This window comes from Oreochromis aureus, linkage group 12 (assembly GCF_013358895.1).
Source record: "Oreochromis aureus strain Israel breed Guangdong linkage group 12, ZZ_aureus, whole genome shotgun sequence".
NCBI classification, from domain to species: domain Eukaryota; kingdom Metazoa; phylum Chordata; class Actinopteri; order Cichliformes; family Cichlidae; genus Oreochromis; species Oreochromis aureus.
In genome coordinates this window covers 13,669,379-13,677,709 of record NC_052953.1, presented here as the reverse complement: position 1 = coordinate 13,677,709, position 8,331 = coordinate 13,669,379, and positions in this window count along the sequence as shown.

Here is an 8,331-nt window from a genome sequence, read left to right as displayed (position 1 = left end):
CTCATGAAACTCTGTGGCAGTTAATAAATTCACCGTATCTCGTAACTCCATCAGCCAAACTCAGCCTGATTGATGATTATTTTGTGGGGGGTTTCCTGCTTTTTACTGAGCTGGTTATAAATGAAGATTTACATTCACATGTGATCAGAAATTCTGTAATTCAAAGTTAAAAACAAACAAGTAAAATATGAATCACAATTTAAACACAAGCAGTAAATGCTTACAATGAAAAACAAAATGAAACAATGAGTTGAAAGATGCTGAAATACTGAACTGCAAAGTTTTGTCAACCATGATTATAGTGATTAACAACTAATAATAATAATTTTTTCAAAAAGGCCACTCATGTAATGAATGTTTCATATTCTGGGGAGGAAAGTGACCTTTTTTATTCCATTACTGCATTATTATTGTGCATTTTATGGAGTAGTTAGGTCAACGTGTCAGTGTAATGCTCATAGAAGGAGATTTAAAACAGGATGCATATCTGAGAGACAGCTTTTGAAGAAATTCATTAATCTGAGTGTGTTTGTGTGTACATGTGCAAGCTACTGTGTGTTTGTCAGCCTATCCATATTATACGTGCATGAATGCACACATGTCAGTGCCTGTGTAAGTTCTCCTGATCCCTGAAGGTCAGCGGTGAGGTGATTATACTTCAGCTACATCCAGGTCTGGAGCACAAATGGCTGAACTTCCACATTGATTTCCTGTCACTCCAGATGGAAATTCGTACTGTATGCCAGATTGGACTCCACAGCCCCACCTCAACCTCTCTTTCTTGCTCTCTCTCACACACACATGCACATAAACACACATGCAGACTAATCATCCTCAAACTGATGAATCATTTCAAAGTTGGCGGTTAAAAGGTGAAGGATCGGGCTGTGTTTGTGACAGGTTGCTGATGGTTTTTGTGGATGGGTGGAAATGTATTCTCTTGGATCTGGATGAACTGTCAAATGAGGTTATAGGAAACGGTTTCATCTGGAATTTTAATTCTGAAATTTTAAACGTCTGACATGTTATTGAAATTCAAATGACCACCTCCCCAGTATTTCTCAATCTTACCACATGAATATGAATGGAGCAATAGCCTCCATCTGATTCTTCCTTAATATGCATGAGAGCAGAAGACTTGATGAATTGCTAAAATCTGTGTACTGATCTCTATTTGAGATTATTGGACCAAGAAACCAATTGTTCTATAATGAGAACCATTTACGGTTGCTCCGAATGGACTTTTAATGTTATTTAGTTTCCATACTGACCTGGCCTTCTTATATGAGAGGTCAGGGGTCATACTTTTTGTGAAGGGAGTATCCGTCACACTTGACATTTTGTATTGACCTCTGTAGAGAGCGCACCGAGGAAGCTGTGAGGGCGGGGAAGCTGCTGACAGATCATCAGCAAAGGTGCAACGACTGGAAGCGCACATAAACACAAGAAGACACACATGCATACACGCACACACGCTTTCCACTTTCAAACCACACGTCCTCCATCCCACACGTGTTTTAAAAGCTTTTCATTTCAAACAGTGATTGTGGGCTTTAAACATAATTTGTGAATGGGGACCACCATTACGCGTTGTTCATCGCTGTGCTAACAGCCCTGCTCCCGGTGACATGTCAGGGCTGAGTAAGTGGAGCCACATAAGTGATGAAGTGGCGCAGGATGAAATCAATGCCTAATTTTTATGCAAAAAGCTTTGCTGCAAATGAAAATCATCATTTGGCATCATGCCATGTAATGAATTTCAACCCGACATATTTGACCCGCAGTCTATAATTTTACTCTTTCTTCATTTTTTCGATTATTTTAGACTCTAAATCTCAGCAAGTTGGATTTGAAAACCATTTTCTTTAGAACAGAAAATCGGTGGTGGATGCTGTATTTAATGTGACGCTACAGGGTACTTTTTACTGGTGTGACTGGGTGAGGTCACCTGTGAGCTGGACTCTTATGGTGGCTGCAGGACGCATCTGTGATGCATGCAGGTGCATCTAAGGTTGTGGTTTGCAAACTGCTTTCTAACACTTTAAGGAATGAGGAAAATAATATACTAAAATTTTATAAACATGCAGTGAGCATACAAGTAATGAGATGCATAAATGCATTAGTGGAAATTAACATTTCTTCAAATGTTGAAATTTTTATATATTGCTGGGTAAATGTAACATTAAAATCAGGCACCTCATTAAAATGCTGCTCATATGTTATTGCATCAGCAATCAGAGATGAGAGGAGGTATTCAATCAGAAACACCTCTTCTGAAACCCCTAAGTAGATGTTGGTGTGTAAACTCATAATTTAAAAACCCTCTTGCAATACAAAGTTATAACAGTTGGCAGATTATATATAAATATGCCCTATACCCTCTCCGTACGACTACAGGGCAGGAGGAAAGACGGGGCTTTATAATATTGTAGATATAAACAGTTAGTAGTACAGTATGAAGTATAATGTTGAGCACGAGGAGTAATTCTAGTATAGTATGGATTTTAGTTAAACACGTCAGCAATTATACTGAGCTATAATAATAGTACAACACAATGAGTTCCCTGTTAAATACATATTTTTGAGTATACCAATTTCAAATGAGTGATAGCTTGAACCTTTTTACTTATAATGTATTTTTTCTTATTTTAATTGTAACCACAGTATCTGATTACCTTCCCCACCACTTCATTTAACTGCAATTTTGAACTATTGTGTCTTTGTGGTGCAGTGGTAATGATTTCCCCCTCAAAGAAAAAAAAGTTTAGTGCTGGAATAAGGTTGATAGGAGCATTTGTGTCTTTGCAGGGAGGGTTAGATGGACACGACCAGTGCATTTGTGCAGGAGCTTTCCTCACAGACACACACACACAAACACACACTTTCATAATTGATGTGGGAGAAGGGACTCCCTAAGGGTCATCTCCTCTCTCTTCATCCCTCCCAATTTCCCCAGCTGTTCTTGGCTGTCTCCCACTCACTTTCGCCTCTCCTTCTTCCTCGTCTTTACATTTTCAACCCTTCATCCCCTGCCTTTCATCTTGTCCATCCATTTACATGCCTACTGGCTCTCAGTCATTTAATGCACTGACAGAGCTAGGGGTTACCCGTTTGAATCCAGAAAACCACTCATAGCAACATGCTTTTCTTTTTCACCTCCTCACTGCTTGCTCCTCTCCCTTGGCGTCTCTGCACCTAGTGCATATATGTATCTCCAAATAAATTCACCCTCCCCCACAGGCATGAATTCACACAAAACCCTCAGTTTGCAATTTACTCATGGATAGATGCTCAGACATATAAGCACCTTGTATTCTCTGACTATCTCGCTCTCTCTCACTCTCTCCTCAGGGGCTTTTATCCACCATACCTGGGTCCCTATCCAGATGTTAAGTGTCTTGCTGGCTGGTGGAGATAGGAGTAAGGAGAAGTGAGGCAAGAGGAAACACACAAAAACACACACTGGATATAGATATCCATTGTATGGTAGGGACCACCAGCACCTCACACACATACGTTTACGGTGAGAGACTACGACATTAGTTTAGATCTTGCTGAAATCTTCATATATATATATATATATATATATATAAATTACAAATGATGTGTCTCAGTTTATCAGATGTGACAGTCATACTTTCTTCAGCAGTAATTGTGGCACTACGAGTTGATGTTGCATTAAATTTCTTTTTATTGGATTTATTATCGTGGTTGCTGAAATGGAACATGTTTTATTGCGGAAGTGAAAAAAAATGCACACCTCATAAAATCACTCCGACTGAGTGAGAAGATCTGTTACATTCAAACACACAGAAATCTTATTCTGCCATCCTTGTGCAGAAGCTCATCAAAAATACTGTGATAAATGGAACACGGACGTGTGAAAGAGTTTGAGGAAGTGTAGGAGGCTCAACTTGTTCAATAATTGAAAGTGAACTTAAATGAATTAAAATGCAATTAGATGCCTCCCTTAATTTTCCAAAGTCTATTTCCTTTTGTCCTCTTCACTTTAATGTTTGCAGTTTGATTTTGTCAGTCTAAATTAATGAACTCGCTGTTGTTCTGCTGCTGATTTCAGCTGGAAAAGGGTTGATAGCAACCGAGTTGCCTTCCATTATTACAGCATGCTTGAAAAAAAGAAAAAACAAAGAAAAACACAGGGCGCAGTTAATCTTTTTGCTCAAGGTTGTTGAGCCTGTGTGTACAACCTGAAAGGAAGCCCTGCGAACACTGTGAGGGTGTCAAGGCTGGGAACAGGTTTTATTTTGAGATGCTTGTAGGGATGTCAGATGTTAATTATTTTGCATGCACAGCCATTTTGAATAATTTATTTTGTTCTTAATTGATTTAAATGTTTCAGAAATAAAGCAAACCACAATAAGCACCCATTTCTCTTTTAAATGACAATGCTTGGGTGGGTTATGGGTCACACCATAGCCTGAGGAGACTGTCTGGAGACTCTGTCTGGTTAGGGTGCCTCGCAGGCAGCCCCAGAGCCCAAGGAGGGTCCCTGCTCCCTGGGGACCATATGACCAACCTCCAGTCACTAAACCAGCAGATGGTGGAGCACTGATTGATATGAACTCCCCGCTGAAATGGTCTATAAAAACAAGTGATATAAGTGAAAACACGGCCACACCGAGGAGCAACAATGAATAAAACATAGGGCTGTGACTCCTATTTGACTCCTTTCTGTTGACATTTTTTCTGTTCAAAAAAGAAAAGGAAGAAAAGACAAGCTCTTCAATACGAGAGTCAGGGGAGATTGGGTAAATTTACATGCAGCAGATCTACTGAAATGATTTTATGTGACAGGAGAAACTGACGATTATGAGACATCTCTGGTTTAATACTAGACAGCAGGAGAGGGAGTAACAGGAAAGATGGGCACAGGGAGATGTGAAACAACGTCTTTGAGTTGGTATCAAACCTGCAAAACCCAAGAACTCATGTACACAGAAAACACAAGGTTTGCTCTGTCAAAACACAGGAAAGCAATCACTTTCACTTGAAACGGAAGTTTTTAAATTTAATAATATTATAATAAAGCTCTACGCTGTCATGACAGAGGCAAGTTTAAACTTCATCTCTCCTCTAGTTCCTAATAGGCCAAAGTTTTTGATGATAATCTATTGCAGCAACAACAACTTAGTTTCTATTAACTTTGAAGAATGCAAACTTTGTCCTTGTAGTCCTGTGGAGTAAATTAACAGAGTTTGAGAAACAGTTAACAGGATAACTCATGCTTGTAGTGTTCAAGAGATTAGGTGTGCTGCCGGAAAATTACTAACACATTTACTGAATGGAATTCTAAATATCAATGTAGTCTTTGTTTCACTACGAGTTTGCAGCATTTGTAGCTGAAGTAAAGATGAAAATAAATAACATGGTGTTTAATTGCTTCAATAACTTATGTTCAAAACATAATCAAGCATATACGTATTTAAACAGTTTAACTTTCCAGGGTGACACCCACAGTACTTCATCAAAAACAGCTGAGAAAGAGGGTTAAATTTGCAAATGTACATCAGTGCATCAGCCTGCGTTCCCAATGGGTTACACACATGGGTCCTGCACATGCTGCATATTAGCTGATGGATCACACGATTACAGGAGTTCACGCTGGTTGAATGGGTGGTAATCATGCATGTTGCAAAGTGTTTTTCACCACTGTATTAGTTGCAGGGCCCACATCTGCTAAGCCTGAGAGAACAAATAGCTCCATCTGAAATATTCGATCAGACACGCATGCTTACAAACACACACACACGCACTGAGTTATGTTTACTCCGCAGAGACAAGCTCATTTACAACAAATGTGTAGCAGCTTTTACCATCCCTCACATAGTTCATGATCATCTAAATATTGTGAAGTGTGTGGAGAGGTTCATGGCACGGTAGCGCTGATGGATGGGGTGAAGCTCCCAGAGTCCTTCCTGCTCATATTGGATTAACACAAACACACTCAAAAATAGAGCTTCCCAAACCACTGAAATGGTCCTTTCACATGTGATAAATCAGAAACAACAAATATGCAAAGAAAGGGGTGATTTGATTATAGCTGACACCAGCAAGTGTTGTTTTGATACAATAACAGAGGCCAAATCTGCTTGATATAATTTAGTTTAACTGGCCATTTATCTTCCTCAGTTTACCACCAGTTACTAAAAAGGTCTCTGTCCCTCCATTGCAGCTGCCATGCACCCAATTAATTTATATTTCAGAGGTTGATGAAACCTTCAGCAAGGTAGTGTTTGTGTTTCCCCATTTTGAGAATCAACCCTACCTGCAGGCTTACACTGAGATGAAAACTGTTGCACTTGTTTTAACCCGAGTCCACTCTGTGAAAGATGGCTAAGGGGGTTCAGGCTGAAGGTTAATGAAGAAGATGGAAGAATGAATGTGTTAGAAATGCACACACACACACACACACACTTCTTTCTTTGTGAGGACACTCTTTGACACATTGTGTCTCTTAGCTCCATAAAGGGTGCGTACACAGGAAAGCCTTTATGCTGTGATATCTGTGTGGTAGGACAAAACTTAGCATAATCCATCCTGCCTTATATGAACAGCTCAGGCTGGTGATAGTGGTGTAGAAGAGTATCTTCTTTACCTCCTTTGATTTTCTCTTTAGTAGCCCTTTTTTATTGGCTGACTGTGGCTCAGGAGGTAGAGTGGGTTGTCTAATATTACTTATTTTTCTTAGATGTAGGAGTCATTAATGCACACTATGGGTGACTGTGGCAATCTGCTAAGAACCAAAGCAATCACAAGGAGGGTTTTTTAGTGCTGTACCCTTGTGACAGACAGCAGCTACCAGAAACCACTTAGTCTACTTGGAAAGAAGAGGCTTGGTCTCCAGCCTACATGCTGAAGTATCCTTGGACAGGATGTGTGTGAATCTTAGCAGTGTGTGTGTGTGTGTGTGTGTGTGTGTGTGTACTTGTTTTCGTGACATCTGAGGACAATTTTATGATAACACACTCACAAAATGAGGACGCTCGGAAAAATGAGGACATTTTTGAGGTCCTCATTTTTCCGAGCCTTCTAAAGTGTTCTAGAGGCTCCCAACATGCTCCTAAACCAAAAATCTCGAATGTCCTGAAATATCACAATTTTATGAAAAAGTGTGTTTAAGTGTGTTTAGCGTTTTTGCTCACTTTCAGTTTCGCCGCCTACTGGCCAGTTTTGGAACAAAACACACTTTAAACACACTTTCAGTGACGTCACTCATGAGTCCTCATTTTGTAGGTGTGTCAGACACAATAACACATTTGACCCAGGTTATAGTGACGTCACTCTGCGAGTCCTCATTTTGTAGGTGTGTCAGACACAATAACACATTTGACCCAGGTTATACCCTTCTTGGGGCTTATGCAAGGGTAACAACAGTTAAATCAGGCAAATCTTGACAAAATGAAGGTCTTTAGATTCAGTTATCAGTGCCTGTACATCTTGGGGTTTTTTGTTGTTGACAAAATGTCTCAAAATATAAATTTTCAACATTTGTGTAATTATATTACTATTATTTAATGAGTCTTACTTCTCAAGATCAATGCACAAATTGTCTGACCTTCACTAAGCAGAATGATGTGTGTGCAGATTTTGACCCTTGAAGAGTTTACATTAATCTGCATTAATATAATTGCATCTGCAATCTGCAGTTGAACTTAGAGATTCCTGCCGCTGTCATGCGATTCAGTATGATCATCAGGCTCAGTCTTGACTCTGTGAATTCCAAGATGGCAGCAGCATGTCTCCTTGTTGAATGTCTGCTTTGAATTTTAGGTTGTTGTTTTTTTCCTTCTACTATCTTAAATGGATTTTAGTTTTTTCTAACAAGCTTTTTAAGAGTATTTTAAACTATTCTGTAAATTCTTGAAAATGTTTTTGGGGACCTCTGCTGCTACCAGAAGTTGTCTGCACCACACCAGGGCCTGTGCTGTTTTCTGAGGCCATCTCACTGCACGGGTCCTGTTCTGCTGGCTGGGGCCATCTGCACCACACCAGGGCCTTTACTGCTGTGTAATCAATTACTGTAAATGTACATGTTATCAGGAAATGATCAGACAGCAGAGGGTTTTCAGGAAACACTGTTAAATGTTCAGTTTCTATTTCATATGTTAAAACAAGATCTAGAGTGTGATTAAAGTGGTGGGTGGGTTCTTTTACATTTTGAGAGAAGCCAATTGAGTCTAATAACAGATTAAATGCCATGTTGACACTGTCATTTTTAGCATCTACATGGATGTTAAAATCACCCACAATAATTATTTTATCTGAGCTGAGCACTAAATCAGATAAAAAGTCTGAGAAATCAGACAGAAA